The sequence below is a fragment of the Stegostoma tigrinum genome, chromosome 17 (assembly GCF_030684315.1).
Source record: "Stegostoma tigrinum isolate sSteTig4 chromosome 17, sSteTig4.hap1, whole genome shotgun sequence".
Classification (NCBI taxonomy): domain Eukaryota; kingdom Metazoa; phylum Chordata; class Chondrichthyes; order Orectolobiformes; family Stegostomatidae; genus Stegostoma; species Stegostoma tigrinum.
The window spans coordinates 21361343-21386590 of NC_081370.1; the positions used below are offsets into that span (position 1 = coordinate 21361343).

The 25248-nt window shown below is 43.4% G+C and overlaps 1 protein-coding gene across 4 annotated transcripts in view; it reads left to right on the plus strand.

Annotated features, from left to right (window-relative positions):
- The first annotated feature begins 738 nt into the window (after positions 1–738).
- Positions 739–25248, plus strand: part of eps8l2 (EPS8 like 2) — a 162475-nt gene continuing 137965 nt past the window's right edge. For 2 of the 4 annotated variants that reach the window (XM_048545674.2, XM_048545677.2), the window contains exon 1: positions 2563–3012. The gene's annotated coding sequence lies outside the window, so the exon portion shown is untranslated. Of the gene's footprint in view, positions 758–2562; positions 3013–25248 lie in introns of those variants that run through there. The other 2 variants (XM_059652016.1, XM_048545676.2) reach the window with 2 other exon arrangements.

The window sequence follows — 25248 nt, forward strand, 5'->3', positions numbered from 1 at the left end:
AAAAGCTTACTCCTATTTTCTATGTTTCTATGAGTCAGAAGGGTCTGGACTCTAGCATAACTGTAGGACTTGAGTGCAAACATTTGTCACTCACTCCTGTACAATATTGAGGGAGGGCTATACTATTGAACTTCCTGCTTTTCAGAAGAGATATGATATCAAGGCTCTCAAGGGAACACATAAGATTACATCAGAGATAGTAGGAACTGCCGATGCTGGAGAATCTGAGATAACAAGGTGTAGAACTGGATGAACACAGCAGGCCAAGCAGCTTCAGAGGAGCAGAAAGGCTGATGTTTCGGGCCTAGACCCTTCTTTCTGAACTTTTTGAACATCTGCTTGATGTGGAATCAGGCCCTTTGGCCCACCAAGTCTACACCGCCCCTTGGAACATCCCACCCAGGCCCATCCCCCTATAACCCACACCTCCCTGAATACTATGGGCAATCTAGCATGGCCGATCCACCTAACCTGCACATCTTTGGACTATGGGAGGAAGCCGGAGCACCTGGAGGAAACCCACGCAGACACGGGGAGAATGCACAAGCTCCACACAGACAGTTGCACCAGGCTGGAATCAAACCCGGAGTATTTTAAATATTGATGAATATGGATTGTTTAGTGTTTTAGTTATTACTTACTCCATTGCAACAGTCATTTTTTGGATATTTTCCTCCACCGGGTCGAAGATGATTAGAGAAGAAGATAGGTGGAGAGAAGACAGACTGGTCAAAGAGGCGGGGATGGAGCCATTAAGGTGAGTGTAGATGGGGAGTTAAGGAGGAGATAGGTCAGTCCAGGGAGGACGGACAGGTCAAGGGAGTGGGATGAGGTTAGTAGGTAGGAGATGGGGCGTGGGGCTTGAGGTTCGAGGAGGGGATAGGTGGGATGAAGGACAGGTTAGGGAGGCAGGGATGAGCTGGGCTGGTTTTGGGATGTAGTAGGGGGAAGGGGAGATTTTGAAGCTTGTGAAATCCACATTGATAACATTGGGCTGCAGGGTGCCCAAGTGGAATATGAGTTGCTGTTCCTGCAACCTTCGGGTAGCATCATTTCAGCACTGCAGGAGGCCCAGGATGGATATGTCATCTGCGGAATGGGAAGGGGAGTTGAAATGGTTTGCAACTGGGAGGTGCAGTTGTTTATTGCGAACCAAGCGGAGGTGTTCTGCAAAACAGCTCCCAAGCCTCCGCTTGGTTTCCCTGATGTAGAGGAGGCCACATCAGTGCAGCAGATGCAGTATACCACATTGGTGGATGTACAGGTGAACATCTGCTTGATGTGGAAAGTCTTCTTGGGGCCTGGGATGGGGGTGAGGGGGGAGGTGTCGGGACAGGTGTAGCACTTCCTGCGGTTGCAGGGATCAAGTGCATGGTGAGGTGGGGCTGGAGGGGAGTGTGGTGCAGACAAGAGAGTCACGGAGAGAGTGGTCCCTCCAGAAAGCAAATAAGGATGGGGAAGGAAAAATATATTTGGTGGTGGGGTTGGATTGCAGATGGTGGTAGTGTCGAAGGATGATGCATTCCGGAGGTTGGTGGGGTGGTACATGAGGAGCCTTCCTGCTCTTCTGATGCTGCTTGGTCTGCCATGTTCGTCCAGCTCTACACCTTGTTATCTAAGACAAGGACAGAGTCATGTTTATCCATATATGCCCACTGACCTACATTGGCTCCTCTTCAAACAACATCCTGATTTTAAAACTTTCATCTTGTTTCCAAATTTATCCATGCCCTCTTCCCTCGTGATCTTTATAATATCCTTCATCTCCAATAACCATCTGAGACATATCTACTTATCTAATTCTGGCCTCTTGAACATTCCTGTTTTGATGTATTCTACAAATGATTTCATTTGCTCAGGCCTTAAGCACCATCCCTACACCACTCTGCCTCATTCCCACCAAGCTTTTGATGATCTTACCTAATGTCTGCTTATATGTCTCAACTTTGATATTTCATTTTCATAGAACCAAATAAGTGTTATAGCACAAAGGGAGCCATTTAGTCTATGCTGTATGCACTGGAATCCCTAATGGAATATTTTGTGATTCTACAGGTGTATGTAAATATAACTTGTTGTTAACAGATTCTTGGCAAATGAAGCTCAATGGACTGGCTAATCTTTCCCTGCCCTTTGCTTTTATTTATGTTTGTTTCTATGTCGGTGTACATGTTCTCAACCAATTAGATACTTGTACTATTGTTCTTTATTTTCCACTCTGAGCAGTAGCTTGTGCCTTACTCACTCCCAGTGCTCTAAGCGTCCTTTGACCAGTTACATCGCATTTTCACAAAACCTAGGTGCCCCTGTTTATCTATTGAACTCCTCCTTATCCGCCCTAACTCAACACTTTCAGGCGGATCCCTCTCTCTTCTTTCAAAAGCCTCTTTAATTGTTTTTTGTTCAATCCTTTATTGTTCCTTCCTCGATCAGCTGTTTGGTGTCTTCTACCCTTCACACACCACACCTCCTCCCCAAACGTGAATAAATGACGAACACTATACATAATGGCTGTTTAATTATTGAACTGTGTGCTGGAAGGGTTGGTAAACAACAGCGATTGAACATTCTGTTAATTTAAATGGCAGCTGAGATATAGAGAGGATGCCCCAGTCTATTTAAATAACAGCTGTGCGAGTGTTTCTGTAGCCTGTTTGACTGCTTTAAGTCCCTCCCACCTGTAGAGCCGGTCTCCACAATATCTACCTGCAGTGTAGCCTGTTAACGCGGCTCATTTCGCTGAAAAATAGAGCACCGAACAGAGGCAGCCAGCCAGCAAGTGACGTAGTGATACTGGTTAGTCCAGCAAAAAAAGAGGGCTCTGGAATTAGACAGGGTGGCGTACGAAGAACTGGCTGTATTGATATGTATGCATCCATACGAGTAAGGTTCAACGGACAGGGAGCAGAGAGGAAATAAACACACTGACTCTTCACCTTCAGACAAAAAGTGCAGCAGCAGGTTTTAATGGCTGAAAAATTTGAGTGAACCTGAGAAGGAGCTGCCTAATTGGTAAGCAAATTACTAGCTTTCTTCTGCTTCTCATTACGTATTACCTGAACTTGTGGGCATACATTAAGTTACTAGCTCTCTATGCTGCTAACCTTTGTTCAGGCAGCTTAAACTGAAATCTGATTCTGTGGTGGCAAGAGCTCTTTGAAATGCCTTCTCGCCCTTTATCATCAGTTGGAGAATTAATAAGTTTGGGATAGACTTGTTGATTCGCTTACTTGAATGTGGACTAGCGTTCCTGTTTGAATTTCAAGCGATGTACATCAGTGATGTGTAAATGTTTTGAGATTTGTTTGTCTGAACAGGATAGCAGTTAGAACTTTGGGAAGTGAGTCTCTCTTTGGTTTGTGTTGGAAGTAGGAATAAATAAAATGGTGCTTGACAATTTCTATGGGTACAGAGTGTGCCAGATAGTGGAGGATGTTTATAGTTAAAGGGAACCGTTGCTTAGGTCACCAGTTAGGATGGAGGGCTGTTTTGTTACGGGGAGGGTGAAGGGATTGGGAAGTGTGGAGAGAGATAGAAAAATACCATTTAAGTGACTTATTTGAAAGTCTGATATAAACTACTAATGTATCTATCAATTGTAATTAGGTAACTCCTAATGCATCTGGGTTGTAAATTAGATATACTACACTGTATTGAAGTTTGAGATCCCTTGTATGTATGAGTCACTTCATGTGTCCAGGTAACTTCAGAATTTTGAAGTGAGAAACTGTATATTAAATTTGTGATTAAATTTATGGTTTAATTGAAAAACTAACTTGGGTGTGTTAGTAAGGTACATCATTTTGTAAGGAATTTGAAATTAACTCCTATTCTGTTTTGCTTTTGGAGTTAAATGAACCCTTTTTGGGGTCTAGTTTTGTAGACACTCAAGTTACAAGGTTGCCTATGTCAACATGAGTATCTCTGGCACTGGCACTAATAAAGTAACAACATGGGGTTTGAGCCTTGGAAAATGCTTCAAGCCCTTTTACTAGGTGTCAATATCAGCAAACCTAAATGATTGCCACTAGTAATTCTCCATATTACATCTGGCCACATTTGTGACAGATATGTGGTTAGTAAAGTTAATCCAAGTGAACCTTCTGTCAATGTGAATGTTCCCATATTATAAATGGCATAATTTTCCTGCAGTGAATCAAGCTTCATTACTGTCCTCTCCTTTGGCAATGAGCCAGTAATAAAATTATTAGTAGTACCACCCAGTTCTACACTTGCCTTTTAAATAATCCCCTTTACTTTCCCCTCAAATTTATTGACTCACTTACAATTTTGCTGAGATTCATGACAAACTAGCCTAGCTCAATATCAAGTTTTCTTTATAGTGACAGTTTGGTGTGACTTGTTTCTTTGTTTTGACACAGGTAGGTTATATATAGAAACAAAAATGATTTTATTTAATAGCGGTCTATTCAAAAGTAGTTATCTTTCAGCTGTTTTTGCTGCTGTCTAGCCCCATGGTCACCAGGACCTTGAACTAGTTACATGGTCAGAAGCTATCCCAGCACTGGCTGTGAAATCAGGCCTATTTTCAAATCCCATTGTTTACTGAGATTTTTTGCCAAGCCTCCAGTGTTTGGAATCATCATGTCCCACTGGTGTACAAAAAAAATACAGGATACAGTGCAAGCATGCTACAGGGGACATGAGACCCTATTCTGACCGGATTATTTAAATGAGATAGTAGGAAATGCCAAAATTGGAGAATCTGAGATAACAGGTGTAGAGTTGGATGAACACAATAGGCTGAGCAGGAAAGCCGATGTTTCGGGTCTGGACCCCTTGCCCTCAGATCATTTTTCTGAAGTGCCCTCTCTCTTTACCACAACGACAACCTTTCCACCACGAAGCTGAAAGTCAAAATCTTGGCTCGCTCATACTGGTTTGATATGGTAACAAAACAGCAGATTTTTGTTTTTTTTTAAAAAAAGTGGCAAAGACAATGTTTCAGGTTTTTCTCAGATTTTGAAATGGAAAACATTACCCAGGTCAAATGAGCCTGCATTTTAACATGGCAAGAGGTTGTTATTCGAGAAGTCTTAAAGCCAACCTAGGCAAAAGTAGGACTGGGAAATGTTGGCATTGTAAGAAAAAAAAGTTCTGAAGTTTGCTTTGATTTGTCGTCTGTGCAGGTGACTTTGGTTTACAGCATTAAATAGGGAACAAATATATTTTTCTTCTATTGTATCATTCAAACACATGGCTGGTTTGAATAGACAGATGGCAGCCACAATCCTATTACGTAAAACCTACTGTGAATGAGACCTCTCCTGGCAGTGTTTGCACATAGTCAGTATATGTGAAATATAAAGATCTTGCCCTCAATGTAGTGCCTGAAATCAGGTTTTCAGCATGACTCGTGCTGTTTTGACTTCAAAATAGTACCCGCCAAAGCTGTACACACATTGCGCAAGTACACTGCCAGCTTGGTGAGGGCATTAGTCCACATGTACCAGCTGTTTGCTTGGATTAAGCAGAATAATCTTGTGGTATTTAAGTACTGTTGTTTTAGAGATCAATACTCCGGCTAGTGCCCTCTCTAACAAACATACACAGCTGCATATATGTTTGACAGGAAGGAATCCACAGTCCAGTTAGCTAAGAAGCAATAACTCAGGGGTTTATGGCAGATGCTTTCTACAATGTCTAAGCCAGTGGAAGTATTTGGTGATTTTAGGGAATGATGTGGCATTTTGCAAAGAGCCAATGGTGTTAGTGGCAAGATACTGGCACGGCAAGAGGATTGTCCTGCTGGCAGAGAGTAGGGATAAAGGGTTTTTTCAGGATGGCAACTGGTGACTGGATTTCTATAGGGGTCAGTATTGGGGTCACAAATATTCATCTTATACATTTAAAGATATGGACAAAGGAACTTCAGATGTTGTTGAATTTGCATGTGACACAAAGGAGGGGGAAACAAGTCGTGCCGAGGAAGTGGGTAGGCTACTGAAGGATTTGGACAGGGTAGGAGAGTGGGCCAGGAAGTGACAGATGGAATATGGTATGAGGAAACTGAGGTTTTATGCACCTTTTAAGAAGAATAAAGGCATAGATTTTTTTTTCTAAATGGGGAAAGCTTCAGAAATCTGAACCAGAAAGGTACTTATGACTTTTAAGTTTAGGATTCTGTTTAATTTTTTAAATGCAGGTTAGCTTGGTGGCTAAGAAATCAAATGCAATATTGGCATTAACTTCAAAAGGGCTAGAGTACAGGAGCTGAGTCTGTAATAAGGCTCTGGTCAGATTGCATTCGGAATATTATGAGCAGTTTTGGCCCTGTATTTAAGGAAGAATGTGTTAGATTTGGAGGGCTTTACCAGAGGTGGTTGACAAGAATGTTCCTGGGGATAAAGAGCTTGTCATATGAGGAGTGGATGAGGACTCTGGGTCTGTACTGAGAGTTTAGAAGGTTATGGGGAGGTGTGGGGTGCAAAATCGCACTGAAACTTTCAGAATTCTGAGGCCTGGATTGAGTGGACATGGTGAAGAGATTTCCACTAGTTGGAGACACTAGACTTGAGGGTACAGCTTTATAGTGAAGGGACAACCCTTTTAGAACTGAGATGAGGTTTTTTCAGGCAGAGGGTGCTGAATCTGTGGAACTCCTTGCTATAGAAGGCTATGGAAGCCACAGGTTATTGAATGTATCTAAGAAAGGGAGAGCATCTTGGTTAGTAAGGGGATCAAAGGGAGAAGGCAGGACAATGGGGGTTGAGAAACATATCAGCCACGATTGCGTGCTGGAGGGGCCTTGATGAGCTGAAAGGTCTAATTGTGTTCCTATACCCTGTGGCCTTATGGTCTAAAGGACTCTCTGACTTGATTTCTAGAATCTTGTCCAAACTGGATGCATACCTGTGCCTGGGTGCAGCAGTATGCGTTGCTGTTGGATGTGAGTAAAGTGGACAAAGGTGAAATTAAGCAGGATGAACTGCTGGCAAAGAGGAGATGGGTTTTGATAAATAAGCTGTATCCCCTGTAGTCAGGAAGGAATTCTCTCAAATCACCAGGGAGCAATGACTGATATTTTACCTAACCCATAGGGTAGTTTGGCAAATGGGTGTCAAATTGGGTACTGTGGAAGTTCACTGACATTTGACTATTTTTGTGGATGGTAAGTGGACTTCTTGCCTCTTAACCAGTTGAGGCCCTTGATGACAAGTTAAATGCTTGCTCCCTCTGTCACTAATATTTTACCTATGGTAGGAGATACTGGGAGGAGGTAGAGAGAACCCTACCATTTGATTTTAGCCCTGAGCATGAATGATGTTTCATTGGAGGGACCCGCTTTGAAATCTAACATAGCTCATTGGACAAGGATGGCATTGCCATTGGCTGTGAAATTAACAGTGGCCATGAACCTTTGTGCCAAGCTCTTTGCTGGCTCATGCAGGTGCTTTTTTGCAGCATCACTGAGATTTATTGAAGGAAGTGACCAAGGCTTTGTATTCAAAGAAAGCTGAATACGTTTGCTAGAGCAAGGCACGTGAAGTGAGCATGTAGTTGTGAAATGTGTGGGTTTTGCAGGATGTAGTTGATTGCATGCCCATCGTTCTACAGTGTTGCATGTCCACACTAGGATGTAGCACAACCTGAAGCAATTCCACTACCTCCCTGCCAGTTGGTATGTTTAACCATAAGCAGTATATCATGCAGGTCAATACCTAGTATCCTGAAGACATTTCCCATGCCTTCATTCTGCAGCAGACTTTCATGCTAGATGTATTTAGGGAAGCACAAAAAGACTAGGATATGGCTAAAGGCTAACCAGGACTACACTGAAATCTATGTAAGTGGAGAGTAGCATGCAAACTGTAAAAGCTGAGGTGCCATGCAAGATGTGAGAGCAGGCTCCTGCTGCCTGGGCTGCACTTATTCAGTTGTGCTGTACTCAACAAACTGTGTAAAGATTTATGATGATTACATGATGCATATTTTGTCATCCTAGGAACAGGACCCAAGTACTGAAGGGGGAAATAATCAACATGTCCCTTTTGACTTTTATGGAAATATGGTGGCGATCAGAAATTCTTTTCAGTGTTGGATAAGGGATAAATATTAGACAAGACTGTAGGGAGAGTTCATCAACTCCTCTGTCATGCCATAGGAATGTTTACAATCACCTGACTGGTTTAAAACGTCAACCTAAAACCCCTTCAATAGTCTTCAGTGAACTCATCAATATGAATTATATCCCAAGCCTTCATAAATTCTCAGATGTGAATACCATATTCAAGGTTTTTGAGAAGATTTGTAGCTCAGGTTGTTGACTTGCATCGCCGAACTGGTAAGTTTGTTTGGAGTTATCACCATGCTAGGTAACATCAGTGCACTTCCAGTGAAGCATTGGTGTTCTGCACCACTTGTTGTTTGTGTCTCAGTTTTTTGGGGTGGATGCCATCTTGGCAATCTTTGCACGTTAGCTTGTAAATAGCGTGGTTTGGTTATTTGTGGTTGTCGAATCCTTTATTCTTATCAGTAGCTGTTGAAGTGTAGCTGTCGGTTTACCACCTATCCTAGGGAGTAGAGTCATCTGGTGGTCATTTCCAATATATCTTTAATGTATGGTTGGGTGACCAGTGTCTCTGGAAGTATTGCCTTCCTGTTAGGTAGACTATGGACTATGTTTTTCAGAGGCCCCACAGGAGGCACATTGATGTTACAGGGTATGGTTACAAAAGGTCAACAAACAAACTTACCAGCTTGATGAACAAGTCAACAACTGAAACACCTTTATATTCTGCAAATGTTTTAAATAAAGTTTGTGATGTAGACTAATAGCATCCATGCGAGTTTTTACTGCTGTTGGTAATCACAACATTTACCTTTGAGGTGAAGGTCAGCTAATGACAGGAGTATTGGGCATTTGCATTCAGCTGCAGTGCACAACTGAAAGCACCTATTGTGATAGCTCACCGCTGCTGATTGTTAACAGCAGTCAATATTTGTATAACACTCGCTCAGTTGAACATTTGCAGGATAGGAATATAGTTCACCTTTTTTGTTTATAGTAGCCAGTTTCCATCTAAATAATAGAGGATTGCAAAAATTGCTTTCAAGGCTGTGCAGATCATTGAGCTCAAATTATGTCATAAAAAGTAAAGTGTCTTGTTCAGTTTCAAATTTTCATCGCAGACTCCTTTTCTTTAAATTTAGTTTTATTTCATGGTGTAATTGTCAGTCATGTAATCAATTCCATCATCACTGAAATCAGTGAAGACGACCCCAATCTAGACGCAGCATGCAGCATGTGAAGAGATATCTTGTGCACAACACTAAACTCTACTTGAAAGCCTACAGTACATGATATAAATACAGTGTATATAGGGGTTGAAGAGCCTTACTTAGTGATGAGGACCTAGCAGTCTTTGACAACACTTAGAGCCTGAGCTCAGGCTCTATCTCGATGTACAGGCAGCTTTTTGCTTTAAAGCACACAGCAAATCAGGCTACTTATTTCTAATTCTTTCCTGTTGTACTTATGATGTATGCTGAAAATTGCACTCCAGCGTTTTTTTAAATTGTCAAGCCATTACTAACAACAGATGCAGAAACGAAGGGAGCCTACACCAATATAATGATCAAACCTGCAGAATATTAATGACATTGCAGGCACGTGAAGTTGCCTGATTTGGAATCTTGCATGGAATTATGGCTTTTTAATGTAAGAACATATAAACATGTAGAATAAATTTTGCACATCAAGCCCCAATATTTTCTCAGAGCATGACAGTTGCATATAGAGTAACACCCAATGAATAGGGTTTAGCAAAACATTAAAATCACAAGCTGTTGATACAAATAGACACATAGTAAAAGATTAAACACTTTCTTTTTCATCAGGAGTGTTTCTTTTTTGGAGATGCCCAATTTGTTAACAAGTTTTATTTTGCTCTGAGCCTTCTTACTGAGAACTAAGACAAGTATAACGGCCTGAAGAGGGACGTTCTGTACTGTAACCCAGAATTCAAGAATGGTCACTCTCTTGAACATTGTTTATTCTCAACAGTGAAACTCCATGCTTTGTCCAATACCAACCCCCTCCCCCTGCCCTGAATAGAGGTAAATTTTAGACCACGGTCATAAAACTACTATCAGCTTATTTATGATATTGCTTTAATCTATCTTTCCCTTCCTTTTTTGGGATCTGGGTGGACTTGAATGGTTTGGCTTTTATTGTCAAACCCTAAATACCCTTGAGAAAATGGCATTGAGATGCCTTACGAACTGCTGCAAAAATGCAGCTAGCATCTACTGTGCAATTGAGAAAGGAGTGGCAGGATTCTGATGTAGTGTCTCGTGTAAGAGATAATGGGAACTGCAGATGCTGGAGATTCCAAGATAATAAAATGTGAGGCTGGATGAACACAGCAGGCCAAGCAGCATCTCAGGAGCACAAAAGCTGACGTTTCGGGCCTAGACCCTTCTTCAGAGAGGGGGATGGGGGGAGGGAACTGGAATAAATAGGGAGAGATTTTCTGCTTTCCGGAGAGACCACTCTCTCCGTGACTCCCTTGTTCGCTGAGCGAACAAGGGAGTCACGGAGAGAGTGGTCTCTCCGGAAAGCAGAAAATCTCTCCCTATTTATTCCAGTTCCCTCCCCCCATCCCCCTCTCTGAAGAAGGGTCTAGGCCCGAAACGTCAGCTTTTGTGCTCCTGAGATGCTGCTTGGCCTGCTGTGTTCATCCAGCCTCACATTTTATTATCTTAGTGTCTCGTGTAAGCTGCCTCCTCTCCAAAGGACAATTGCTAGAATAATCGGAGCTTTGAAAGCTGTGACCTATAATCTTTATTGAGGGTACCAAGTAATTATGGAGCAAAGGCAGGAAAATGGAGTGAAACTGCAGATCAGCCATAAGCTAATTGAATGGTAGATGAAAACCCAAGGGTCTCCTGACCTACTCCAGTTCCTAATTTTAACAATCAAATATTTTAAGCATGAAAAGAGGAAGGCATCTTTAATGCTGGTATTAAGCTTAGGTGATTTCCTGAATCAGAGCAAATAATAAATAGCCTAACATGTTGCTGAAATACACTAAATAATAGCCTGGAATTCTAATAGTTTGGTATAAAGTCTGATAATTGTGTGGTCCAGTTTATTTTGGGGGAGGGAGAGGAGAAACAAGTCAGTGCTTCTTGGTTTCAAACAATTGTAAGGAATTTTTGTTTTGCATGTCATTTCTTTCAAGGTAGATCGTTAAATTTATGTAGCTTATCAAAACTACATTCCAGCTGTCATTCAACCAGGCCCTCATTGACAGACTGGTAAAATGATACAGGAAGGCATCGGGACATAACCCTGATTTTTGTTTTTTTTAAACCTGCTTTGCCAGAGAAAGCTGGCAGAAGTACCAACATCTGGAGATCCAGTTGATGAAAACATGAAGAACATTATTCCTTGCTTCAGGGTCACTTTACCAGTAACAGGGTGCTGCTGCCATCTGGAAAATGGACCAGTGACTGTAACTGTTTCCTAATGGACTTCAGAGATTTCCCCCACCAACGACCTCCCCGGGCAACACGTGGTTTGAGGAACTCCCGCCCCCACCCCCAAAAGGGGTATTATTCAATATTTAGCAACTTCCCACCTGAAATGCAGGATCTGCTGGTGATCCCAGGTGACCTCAGACCTCACTTTTGCTCTTCAAGTGTGGTCAGACACTTGTGCATTCAAATTTTGTAATTACAGGCGCACTGGCATGAACTGCCTGCTGTTAATGTTTGTAGGATGTAGATATTGGAGTCCAGGGGCTGTCATTTACAAGATTCTGCCAGTGACAATGAAGGAACTGCAACAAATCCTCAAATCAGGAATGGGATGTGTAGATTGGAGGGCAAACTTGTGGATTCCTGTTCCAAGGGCAGCATTTCAGCCACATGATTAAAAATTCAGACTTCTGCTTGTCACCTTTTTTAAATGCAAAGGCATCTTTGAGAGGGAAGACAATATCGACTAAACTGTCTGGCCAACCACAAGGTGTGGGGTCAGGATTCTGGCTACCATTGGTTTGCAAGAAAGCAGGGTTCCTGGATTGTCATGTATCTAGGTGTTTATATAATTAGTAAAGCAAGACTTGACTTCTAAAATGGTCGTAATAAGTTTTTACAAACTTTGGCTACAATTGAGACTGGACTGTCATTGAATCTCACGACTCTTAAGACAGTCACCATTTCCAAGGAAAAACAGAAATTGACCGTGGCTTTCCTTAGGCATGGATAGATCTTCTTGCCGAATACCCTAAAGAATGAGAGTTAAACAAGCTAATGGCTGAGATGGTTTTTTAAAAAAAATACTACTCAACTCTAACACAAGATTGAAAGAAGATTTGAGTCTGTATTCCAGATCTGAGATTAACCCAATATCTAATACGGAATCATGATTTGACAGCAGCTATTTTTAGATTTGAAGAGCACCATCTGAACACGGACATTTTGAAAGAGGGAACCATCCAGTAGCTTGGTTCAGTACAGTGCTATTGAAAGTCACAACTTTTCAATGAAATAAAGGAGCCCCCAGTCATTTGCTGGACTCTGCTTTGCTCAACTGTGAGTGCATCCCCAACTATTCAAAGCCATTGTAGCACTTGAATCTGTTTCAGTTTTTCAAACACTTCACTTCAGAAAGCTTGTTTCAACATTCTGAGCCCGGAACACTGGAAGAGACTGGTCTAATTTTTATCTTCATTTGTGACTTTTATTCCTTGAGTGAGGCAACAAAATCTGTGCCAATCAGCTGCATAGTTGTCGCAAGGCTTCCCTAACTTTGACATGCCACCTTCTTCCTCCCCAAGCTGCCCTTCAATAAAAGCTAACATTGTATTTGCCTCCCTAAAATATTTGCTAACTTTTTTGTGTTTATATGTATAAATCTGCTCAGGTCTCTCTACTACACATCACTAATGTGCTTCACTTTTGTGACAAGAATATGGGAAAAAGAAAATTTCAAAATAGTCAACCTCACGTTTTGCATATTGTTCCATTCTTCAAAATTGTGCCCATTCACTTAACCCATGATCTCCTGTTGTGCAGATACTTGATATGTTCGTTCAAATCCAAAGCATCATCCTCCCACTTCTATGATTTTTTTTCATGGCTGTCTTTGTGCAGAACCCCTCAATACCAATTACTTTTTACCTTGGTAATTTAAATTTGTCGGGGAAAAATTTATGCAAGCACTGATTCAGACTTGTTGTCTCCAGTTCCTGATGGTCTTTGTCATTATGAATAACTCGTCAATGTAACTTGACCTATTGGCAGAGATAATGGGAACTGCAGATGCTGGAGAATCCGAGATAACAAAATGTGGAGCTGGATGAACACAGCGGGTCAAGCAGCATCTCAGGAGCACAAAAGCTGACGTTTTGGGTGTAGGCCCGAAGGGTCACAAAAGCTGACATTAAGATGCAGCTTGACCTGCTGTGTTCATCCAGCTCCACACTGTTATCACTTGACCTATTGGCATCCTGATATAAGCTAAATCTTGGAAGAAAAATGCCAATTGTTCAGACTCAATGGTTCATCCTCCTCCACTGCTAATTAGGTTGGCCCTTTTAGACTCCCCCAAAAAGCATGATTTTCTCTTTAAGTGGAAAAAGGCCTCCTCTTTTTCTTTCTCCTCTTCCCCTCTCTTTCTCCCTCCTCTTCCCTCAGGCCCCATGTAATTGATTTTGTTTCTCTAACATTTCCCCTTAAGGTCTTTAAGGCATTTGAGCAAATTTAGAATTGAGTTAAAATAGTAGAAAGGAATGTTACCTTCTGCGGGCTAAGATGCATTACCAACTACACAACAATGTCTGAATTAACTAGTAAGTTGCCTGTGATTTTAAGTTTTTTTTTTTGTACAGTGCCCCATTTATTTATCATAAAATAACAAAATTAACCTTTCGTAATTGAACACCACAGGTTCTGTTTTGAAATAAAAATATCAAAAGGATGAAAAGGAACTTCATCAGTTATCTAATCCAGTACTCCTTGGGTGCTATAAAGCCTAATCTGGTTCAGGGTTTGAGTGAAGATTTGTAGTTCAGATGTTGGTTGCAGATATTGGTGTGTTTGCCAATCTGGTGGCAGCAGCACAAACCAGACAATGTAAACTTGAAACAGCACTTCACAGGAGGCTCCACAGCACTGAGCTTGTTATCTAGTAAGGGGATGAAATGTCTGCTATCAAACCTCCCAGCTTGGCGCAAACACCAACATCTACAACTGTAATCTGGTTTAAATTGGCTAGTTGGTTTATGTAAAAACAAAACGGCAAGATTGCTTTGAGGTTGAGTGTATCATTAACCCTGAACATGACATTAGGATTTGTGAATTGCAGTTTACAACTTTTGTTTATATGGCCACCTTGTTCTTTTTGAATTAGTTTTGATTCCTTTTTTATTTGGGAATAGAAAGGACAAGGATTAGAAAGGCCTAGCAGCACTGTTTAAGTTATGCTGTTTATTTGGGTTGATTGTGGAGATCTTTGATAACTTTAAAATTTGATTTGGGTATTATAAATTATCCCCTCACTGTAACAGTATTGTGTGCTTTTTTGAGAGGATTAATGAGCTCTAATCAAAGGGAATTACAACGGGAGTCCTAATATGTGATCTATTTCTTGAAGCTGGATGAGTCTAAGTTAAACAGAGCTCCATAATAATGTTTCATCACTACTCTTTTTTTTTTCCTCAGCATTGACCATGCAGTACGATGTATAGACACCAGAGTAATTTGAGATGCCCCCAAGAGCTGTTTCAGTCAGCAATTTAAATAGAGACAATTGTTCCACTCATATCTGAACTTTTCAGATTCTTTCCAGATATTGGACCCTTTTTAAATAAGATTTGTACCAGATATTTAGATAACTAAAATTTAACTGACATGAAGTTCTGTCACCCACACCCTGTGCTCAATGTAAATCAACACCATTGTTTTTTTGAGATAATGGGAACTGCAGATGCTGGAGATTCCAAGATAATAAAATGTGAGGCTGGATGAACACAGCAGGCCAAGCAGCATCTCAGGAGCACAAAAGCTGACGTTTCGGGCCTAGACCCTTCATCAGAGAGGGGGATGGGGGGAGGGAACTGGAATAAATAGGGAGAGAGGGGGAGGCGGACCGAAGATGGAGAGCAAAGAAGATAGGTGGAGAGGGTGTAGGTGGGGAGGTAGGGAGGGGATAGGTCAGTCCAGGGAAGACGGACAGGTCAAGGAGGTGGGATGAGGTTAGTAGGTAGCTGGGGGTGCGGCTGGGGGTGGGAGGAAGGGATGGGTGAGAGGAAGAACCGGTTAGGGAGGCAGAGACAGGTTGGACTGGTTTTGGGATGCAGTGGGTGGGGGGGAAGAGCTGGGCTGGTTGTGTGGTGCAGTGGGGGGAGGGGATGAACTGGGCTGGTTTAGGGATGCAGTGGGGGAAGGGGAGATTTTGAAACTGGTGAAGTCCACATTGATACCATATGGCTGCAGGGTTCCCAGGCGGAATATGAGTTGCTGTTCCTGCAACCTTCGGGTGGCATCATTGTGGCAGTGCAGGAGGCCCATGATGGACATGTCATCAAGAGAATGGGAGGGGGAGTGGAAATGGTTTGCGACTGGGAGGTGCAGTTGTTTGTTGCGAACTGAGCGGAGGTGTTCTGCAAAGCGGTCCCCAAGCCTCCGCTTGGTTTCCCCAATGTAGAGAAAGCCGCACCGGGTACAGTGGATGCAGTATACCACATTGGCAGATGTGCAGGTGAACCTCTGCTTAATGTGGAATGTCATCTTGGGGCCTGGGATGGGGGTGAGGGAGGAGGTGTGGGGACAAGTGTAGCATTTCCTGCGGTTGCAGGGGAAGGTGCCGGGTGTGGTGGGGTTGGAGGGCAGTGTGGAGCGAACAAGGGAGTCACGGAGAGAGTGGTCTCTCCGGAAAGCAGACAGGGGTGGGGATGGAAAAATGTCTTGGGTGGTGGGGTCGGATTGTAAATGGCGGAAGTGTCGGAGGATAATGCGTTGCACTCCCGCACATCCCAGATGTCCAAGTTCTTTAAGGACCGCAACTTCCCCCCCACGGTGATTGAGAACGCCCTTGACCGCGTCTCCCGCATTTCCCGCGACACATCCCTCACACCCCGCCCCCGCCACAACCGCCCCAAGAGGATCCCCCTCGTTCTCACACACCACCCTACCAACCTCCGGATACAACGCATTATCCTCCGACACTTCCGCCATTTACAATCCGACCCCACCACCCAAGACATTTTTCCATCCCCACCCCTGTCTGCTTTCCGGAGAGACCACTCTCTCCGTGACTCCCTTGTTCGCTCCACACTGCCCTCCAACCCCACCACACCCGGCACCTTCCCCTGCAACCGCAGGAAATGCTACACTTGTCCCCACACCTCCTCCCTCACCCCCATCCCAGGCCCCAAGATGACATTCCACATTAAGCAGAGGTTCACCTGCACATCTGCCAATGTGGTATACTGCATCCACTGTACCCGGTGCGGCTTTCTCTACATTGGGGAAACCAAGCGGAGGCTTGGGGACCGCTTTGCAGAACACCTCCGCTCAGTTCGCAACAAACAACTGCACCTCCCAGTCGCAAACCATTTCCACTCCCCCTCCCATTCTCTTGATGACATGTCCATCATGGGCCTCCTGCACTGCCACAATGATGCCACCCGAAGGTTGCAGGAACAGCAACTCATATTCCGCCTGGGAACCCTGCAGCCATATGGTATCAATGTGGACTTCACCAGTTTCAAAATCTCCCCTTCCCCCACTGCATCCCTAAACCAGCCCAGTTCATCCCCTCCCCCCACTGCACCACACAACCAGCCCAGCTCTTCCCCCCCACCCACTGCATCCCAAAACCAGTCCAACCTGTCTCTGCCTCCCTAACCGGTTCTTCCTCTCACCCATCCCTTCCTCCCACCCCCAGCCGCACCCCCAGCTACCTACTAACCTCATCCCACCTCCTTGACCTGTCCGTCTTCCCTGGACTGACCTATCCCCTCCCTACCTCCCCACCTACACCCTCTCCACCTATCTTCTTTGCTCTCCATCTTCGGTCCGCCTCCCCCTCTCTCCCTATTTATTCCAGTTCCCTCCCCCCATCCCCCTCTCTGATGAAGGGTCTAGGCCCGAAACGTCAGCTTTTGTGCTCCTGAGATGCTGCTTGGCCTGCTGTGTTCATCCAGCCTCACATTTTATTACCATTGTTTTTTTTCTGATTTTACAGTTCCAAACTTGGTTATCAAATTATTTCATAGCCTTGCCCTTGCTATCTCCTGAGGTCATCCAGCATGACAACCCTTTGACGTCACATGCTCCAGTATCAATCTCTTGTTTTATCACTGATCAATTACATATGATTTTGGACTTCTGACCAAACCCCCCCGCCCCACTTTCTCTTTTTTTTAAAAAAGGTTTCTAGCCAGGTCAATGTCTTCCAATTTTATCAGGAATAGTGCCACTTGCACTGACCAGAATTTTGCATGATTGGTGAGCTTCCTTTTTATCAAGGAACATAACTCATCTTTATCCTGGGCTCTAGGTTTTATCACTTGGATAGCAAGAACTGCAGATGCTGGAGTCAGTGTAATTGTGTTCCTCCAGCTCCACGTTGTTGGCCAGGCATCATCAGAGGAACAGGAAAGTTGACCTTTCGGGGCCCCTACCCATTTCTGAAGAGGAATCCCAACCCAAAACGTCAACTTTCCTGCTCCTCTGCTAACTAGCCTGCTGTGTTCCTCCAGCTCCACTCTGTGTTAACTCTAGATTTTATTACCTTTTTACATGGATAAGTCTGTCACCATTTTTGTTTAAATGCCAAGACTCCTTCAAGCAGCAAGGTCAGGAACTCTATTCAAGCTTGGGTTCATTTATAATGCTGCTTATTACATATGAAGACTAAATACAACTATACATGGTAATCCAAAACATTCTGAGCCCTAATCTTACTAATAGTATCTTTGAAATTCCATTGCATAGTACTCACTTAATTCTAGTTGGTCTGCTCCATTTTTATTTTCTCTGCATGTTCCTCTCTTCCTATTTCATGCCAAATAACTCAATCCACTGTGTGGCTAGTGGTAATCAGCTCAGTGTTATTGCAAGGCTGCTCCAGGGTCCAAAAAGCCCCTCATAGGCCAAAATAACTTCAATGTTTTGTGAATAGCCTTATCTTCAAATTAAAAAGTCAGGAGCAGCAGGTGGAAAAGTTGAAGAAAGTCTGAAACTCGCTTTGAAATGGTGATTGTCCAACTTTCGACATCTAGGCAGTATTTTGATATTTGCTTTCATTCCCATAGCTTCCAGGGCTATGGTCCAAGGGCTGGAAAATGGATATTGTGTAGTCTGATCTTTATTGACAAGAGTTGACATGACGGAATGAATAGTCTCTTCCTGTGCTGTAAATGCCTAAGTCTGTATCATGAAGGTATTCAAGTCTGAATTTTTTTAAAAAAATCATTTTAGGTGTTTTTTTCTCAAGCTTTATTTCACCACGAGCCAATCCATTCTGGGACTCATTTTAGTGCTGTTTCCTGAACTTTAATGGGTGCACTTGTGCAGATTATGAAACAAGGGCTAGTATGGTAAAAACGAACAGGATCCAAATCTGAAGATTCCAGTCGGAGCTTCTCCAGAAATGCAAAGCCAAACTTGTGTTCTGACAGTCTTCTTTTGAACTGTTGGAAAGTCAAGTGTTGCTCCTTTTCTGCTGCTTGCTGAAAGCCAGATTCTGGACCTTCAGATATCAGACAGCAAGCACGTCAAATAAGTGTGAGGTTAGAGTGCCTGATGGATAAGGGCGAGTGTGCTGGGATGGTATGATGGCAAGAGGGCCAAATAAATGTTTTGGGAGTTCAGGGTGGATGGGAGAAATCTCTTCTGGCAGGAGAAGGTGGGTGGCTGGAGGAAAGGGGTAGGGGGAGGGTTTGCAGCACAGACCCATAATGAGACTAAGGGAAATATTGGTCCCAGGACCAAAGTGTGTGGGGTGGGGAGGGCGGGGTGCATGTCAAGTCGGGGTTGTGTAAGTGGTCCGGTGGAAGAGTATTTGTGAGGGTACACCAGTAACTATTTTTCTTAAAAATAGTCAGCTGAAAGGTTTAAACCTGAATAAACAAACTTCTCCCAGTAACCATGGGTCAGATTTTTCCAGGGAGTGACACTCCTGCATATTGCCACACCATCTCTTCTTAACAAAAGGCAAATGTTCTATTACTGAGTTGCTACTCGGAGGCTCCTTCAGAAATATGGGGCCATCCTTCTGTTCTGACATTCTCATGCCAAACAGTGAGGAAGCAATTGGCACCCCTCCTTCACAGCACCTTGCTGCCACAATCTAGACAGCCACCTGGACTGCTGCTACCAAACAGTAAGTATGTAAAGTAAATGTTAGGGTGCAAGGGGATAAATGGGCCAGGTAAGTGATGTTGTGTTTGGGCTGAGTGAGTGGGTACAAGCTCTCTGGTCCAGCAGTGGATTGGGAGTGTTATTCATCTAGGAAGGCTTAGTTGGATACTAGCGCGAAGTGTGGGTTCAGGTGAATTGTCACTCGAGTTAGACTGATTAGTAGTTTTAAATTTTCATAAGTAGCTATTTATTTAATTTCATCCGAAGCCTCTGATCTGCTTTTGCCTACTTTTTCCCCTCTTGGTTCTGTTTGTTGAGGGGCTCTTTGCATGTAAGTTATCAGAGCCAGGAGGAACATTTTGTATAGTTTGGGAGATTCCAAGGATTGAAACTAAGTGCTCAGTTACAACCATCTGATTCTGCATTGTAGTTACTGGCCCTCCAATCTCTCTGCAAGCAGTCAGAGTCTGTGGCAGTAACTCTGGTGTGATTCCTCTTATTTTTAATTCCATAATATATTTTGGTGTTCACATGCAATTTATTGTAGTTCCTCCATCTAGCTAATCTCCATCTTCTCCTCTTCCTCCATTGTCCCCTCCTAATGTTTAAATACGTAATTGACCAGAGATGGCAGCCCTTTACCTTTCTAAATTTGCTAGCTGCTTTCAAGCTTCAGAACCTTACCATCCTCTTGTTTACTGTTTGGTATGGGCTGCATTCCTTTGATTGCTTAAAATTGTGGTGCTATCTAGATAATGACATTCAGGATATGACACTTCTATTGTGTTTAGGTTTCTACTTCGCTGGGAATATGTTTTGCATCTGTTTTGAGTGAAGAAACAAAATCTCGATGTGAGAGTTGCACTAAAAGTCAAGGAAGTAGTGAATAGGATAATAATGCATTAGTTAGACAAGTTAGATTTTATTGGAAGCTGGTTAATTAGGTTGCTGAAAGAAGTGAAAATGGAAATAGTGGAGGCATTGGTAATGTTCAATTCTCATTGAAAATTAGTAGTATTGGAGCCCTGACTGGTTACTAATACGCGAGACTAGTGTTTCTGGAAAGTGGAGGCCACCTTCACTTCAGTAGGGAACTTACTGGGGATAAATATTGGAGATGAGGTCAACTTTGATTTAGAAAAATTTGGGTTAATTGACGAAAGCAGCATAGATTTTGTAAAGCCAAATTTATGCCTTATGAGTATGTCAGAAATCACGTGACACCAGTTTATAGCCCCACAGGTTTATTTGAAAATACAAATAATCCTGTTGGACTATAACCTGGTGTTGTGATTTCTGATCTTGTCCACCTCATTCTAACACTAGCACCTCCACATTGTGAGCATGTGGTGATGCAAAAGGTAGATATCAAAGTCGTCCAAAACATCAGCTTTCCTGATCCTCTGCTCCTTGGCCTGCTGTATTCGTCCAGCTCTAAACCTTGTTATCTCAGATTCTCCAGCATCTGCAGTTCCTACTATCTCTCTAGTCCAGTAAATATCCTATTTATAGACTCTTTTGGAACATATTTGATAAATAAGAGAGGTACAGAAGCAGGACGGAAGACGTGGGGTTCCAAGAAAAGGTGATGTGGAAATAATTTTGGTCCAGTATATAAAGCTTTATATCTTCCTTTGCTAAAAGAAAATTAGCAATTGTTGTAGGAGTGTGTTTGGTGACAAACCAGAAAAAGAAACTTAACTGGCATTATAAGCTTTTATTCTGCGATTTAAATTTGAATCGTTTAGAGATCTTTATATATATTTGTGCACATTGATTACTGAAATGTCAAACACTTTCTTTACTATGGAAGAAACAATATAGTTGTTTAGTTCACTTGGTTGATACTATTATCCAGTATATCTCAGTGGAAAATAACTGAAAATATACCATCTTCTATACACTATCAAGATATTATTATTTCAAATGTTTTTATATGAAAAAAACAAATTGGAGTTTGATTCTATCCAATCCAAAGGCATTTCTTACATGGTCAAGACTATTTTTTTACATTAGATTTGAAACATGGATGGGGTGGGGTGTGGTCACTGACTGAAGTGACCCCTTTTTTTTTGTTTTAGCCAAAACACCTTAGATGGTGGTCTTTCCCAACTGCCTTGGTGGCAGCTGCCCCAAGCTTTGTGTACCTCCCATGTATTCCTGGGCCTTGGAATGTGCCAGTCTGCAATGCTTGGTTGAGGTCAACTCCTTGTTCTGGAAGACCAAGTTTCAGGCAGGCCAAAAAGAGGGTCTTCCATTCACAGTTGATGTTTGTCCCAGTGTGCATCCCAAGCAACAGACCATACAGCACAGAGTCCTTCATCACTGAGCTGCTCAGGACAAACTTGGCAAAATGACTGTTTGCTTGTTTTTCTTCGGACTTCCTTTTGCAAAGGCACGTTGGTGTGCATGTGTGCATCCTGCCAACTCATGCTAGCTTCAAGGACAGTGTGTGAGCTTTCCCCCCCTCTGCCCCACCCCCTCAGGTCACTGGAATTTCAGGGGCTTCAAGTTTCTGCCATCTCTCTATCCCTTTTGAACTCCTCCTACAATGTTCTCTGGGATCCTCAGCTTCCATGTTCCCTTGACTACCCACTGGTCATCCTGTAAGTGACAGTTGGCCAGCAGGAGGCAGTGGTCAGAAGAACACCACACTGACATCAGAGGATCTGACTGAGAACATGCAGGATGCAAACAGGAAATCTATCTTTGAATGGCTAGGGCCATCTGGCCAAGACCAGGCGTATCCACGCTGTGCCCTGTCTGCAAGAGTGCTGAAGATGCCATGAAGGTTGACCACTAACCATTGCTATTGGGAATCTGGGCATGCGTCCGGTTTGCTGTCAGATTGTCAATCCATGTCGATGATGCAGTTGAAATGACTGGCTTGGGAGCTGTTGCAGGACAGCCAGCTGATCATTCCTTACTGCTGGGGAGTACACTTTTTAGTTGTAGGGGAGCATTTCTTTAAGTAATGTCTGCTATGAGGAGGCATCTGCCCGCCATCTCCTTTTTAACATTTTGAGATTGTAAAGTTGCCTCTTTGCAGCGGAATACCCAGGCCGGAGGAACAGCTATTGTTTATCCTTACCAAATCGTGGGTCATAAGCTTGATTACTTCCTGTCGTTGCAGAGGTGCAGTAACCTGTACTCTTGCGGAAATCGGAGATCTGTTTTAACGTTGGCTAATGTGGAAACATGTGACATAGCAGACTTAATATTAAGCATGTTAATGCTGGCAATTTTAAAAGCCAGTTTGAGAGATTATACAATTAGCCATAGGCCCGATGTCCGTACGCTTTGTCATTAGGGGACTCCCCACATTCCCTTTTTGGTTTGGGTGAAGTGTTGATGCATCCTGTTCCTCCCTGGAGGGATTTGATTTCATCAAGGTGAAGTCAAAGCTGGGAAGTTCCAGTTCTGACACCAGCAGAGGGACTGTCATTCTCCGCTCCTGACTTGGAGTGGCACTGCTCCATTTTTCCTCCAAGCTCTCAGGTGGTGGGTACCCCAGGGCTCCTGACAACTAGAGGCTGGGCTTCACTGGGACCCTTGCAGCATTTTGGTTTTTCTGAATTTTAAAAAAAAATGAAAGAACTGTGGATGCTGTAAATCGGGAACAAAAACAAAGTTGCTGGAAAAGCCCAGCAGGTCTGACCACATCTGTGAAGTTAAAAAAAATTAACTTTTTTTGGGGAAGGGTCATTGGATTCAATGTTAACTTGTTTTCTCCTTCACAGATGCTGTCTGATGATTCTGGTTTGGGGGGGGGGGGGGAGAGAGGGGGTGTTCTCCCTCCCATAGTGGTGTGCTTTTGCTTTTTTCCCCTCCTTCCACCATCATCTGTATCAGAGTGTCTGGGTGTGTCTCTTTTCCTGCTTGTCCATTGACTTCATCTGCTGAGGTGAAGGCTGGTTCAGTTGTCGTGCCTCTGCACTGGCTAACCTTTCTTTCTCCTCTGGCGTGTCCTTCGCTTCAGTTTTCCTGCTGAAGGGTAGCATCATTACTGTTTTTGTTTGTTTTGTGTTTATGGTTGGGTTCATGGCCCACGTAGCCACTTTCAGTCAACTTGGCACTTGTGCCCAACCTGCACACAGGTTGCAGCTGTTGGACTCCTGGCAGTCCTTGGGTGACCCTCCTGTTCAACAGTGCAGAGCTGGAGAACACAGCAGGTCAGGCAGCGTCAGAGGAGCAGGACAGTTGATGTTTCGGGCCTAGACCCTTCATCAGGACGCTTGAGTTGTTGACTCTCCTCTGCTGCCTGACCTGCTGTGTTCTTCCAGCTCCACACTGTATTGGTGCTGACTCCCAGCATCAGCAGTTCTTGCTGTCTCGGAATGGCCCTCCTGTTTGTAGTTTCTGCAGAGGGTCACTTTTGAAGTCTGCTGCTATATGCCTTGCCCTCCCACAGTTTTGACCCTCTAGGCTGCCCCATGTGTTTCACCTAGCCTTGGCACCTTCTGATCACAAAGCTGGAGAGCAGGTGGAGGATGTTCCCACTAGCATCCACCTTCAGGGTCACCTTGACCTGCTGCTGCTTGGCCTAGATTCTGTAGGGATCCACTACATTAGGGTGGGGTGGGGGGGAGGCAGCGGGTGTACATATGGATTGTAACAACACAGCTGCTCTGCAGGAAGAATGAACAATGGTGTAATGGACAGAACCAAGACAGGATCCTTACCTGCTTTCTCCCAGAATACCTTCAGGAATGAAGCAATGTGAGCGTCTCTTGAAGGTCTTTTCAAAGTAGACCCAGCTGAGGAATTCCTGCAAAAAACCAATATCTGCTGCTTGGAATGTGCAGAAAAAAGGAGGACTTTCTCTTCATGAAGGCTCAATCAACCAAGAATCCTTCTTCCTTCACCTTCAGTCATCCTGGCAGTGTATGGCAAACCTCCTGGTCTGGAGCACAGGCACTAGCAGAAGCCATAGCTGTAATTGGCTCATCAGTAAATAGGTGTTAGGCTGAAACCAGTGTAAATATCCTCCAATTGCAGCTCAGCTGAAGTGACAATCCTTCAAGTTTTGCCCATAATCACAATACAGCAATGATCAAGACCTTCTGATGATTCTTAGCTCCTACTCGAGCTGGGAGAACCACCTTCTGGATCATGGTACTTCCCCTACCACACAGAGAGCAAGGGTTGAGAAAGATCACGCTCAGTGAGGATAATTGAAATATTGTAAGCGAACTCACAGCCTTGTATACATTGTGCCAGGCAACACGTGAATTGTATGTGAACAGCACTTGCATCATCGCATCTTGAACAAGGAAACTACTGACCTTAAACATGACAGTACAAAACCAACTGATGCATGGCACCTTTTTTAGGTTAAATGAACTGGCTGTTGAAAGATGCCATAAAGCCTTGTGAACTTTATCTTGTACATGGTACTTAAGCATTAATGTTTTTTACTGAAATGAATTTTCATGCTGTGTAGTGGTGTTTAAGACTCAACATGTTGTTGACTTTTGTCGTTGTATCTTAACTTGATCTCCTGTCATAAATTTTCACATGCTGCCTAATTTTTAGTCTCCCTGCTCTTGAGGCTGCACAAAATGCTCCTTTACCAGCCATCTGAAATGTGGCAGCCTGTCAATTGGCTATACATTCCAGGTACACTTGCATCTGGCAAGCCCCAGATACTCATCTAGAACATAGAGAACATAGAACATAGAACAGTACAGCACAGAACAGGCCCTTCAGCCCACAATGTTGTGCCGACCATTGATCCTCATGTATGCACCCTCAAATTTCTGTGACCATATACATGTCCAGCAGTCTCTTAAATGACCCCAATGACCTTGCTTCCACAACTGCTGCTGGCAACGCATTCCATGCTCTCACAACTCTCTGCGTAAAGAACCTGCCTCTGACATCCCCTCTATACTTTCCACCAACCAG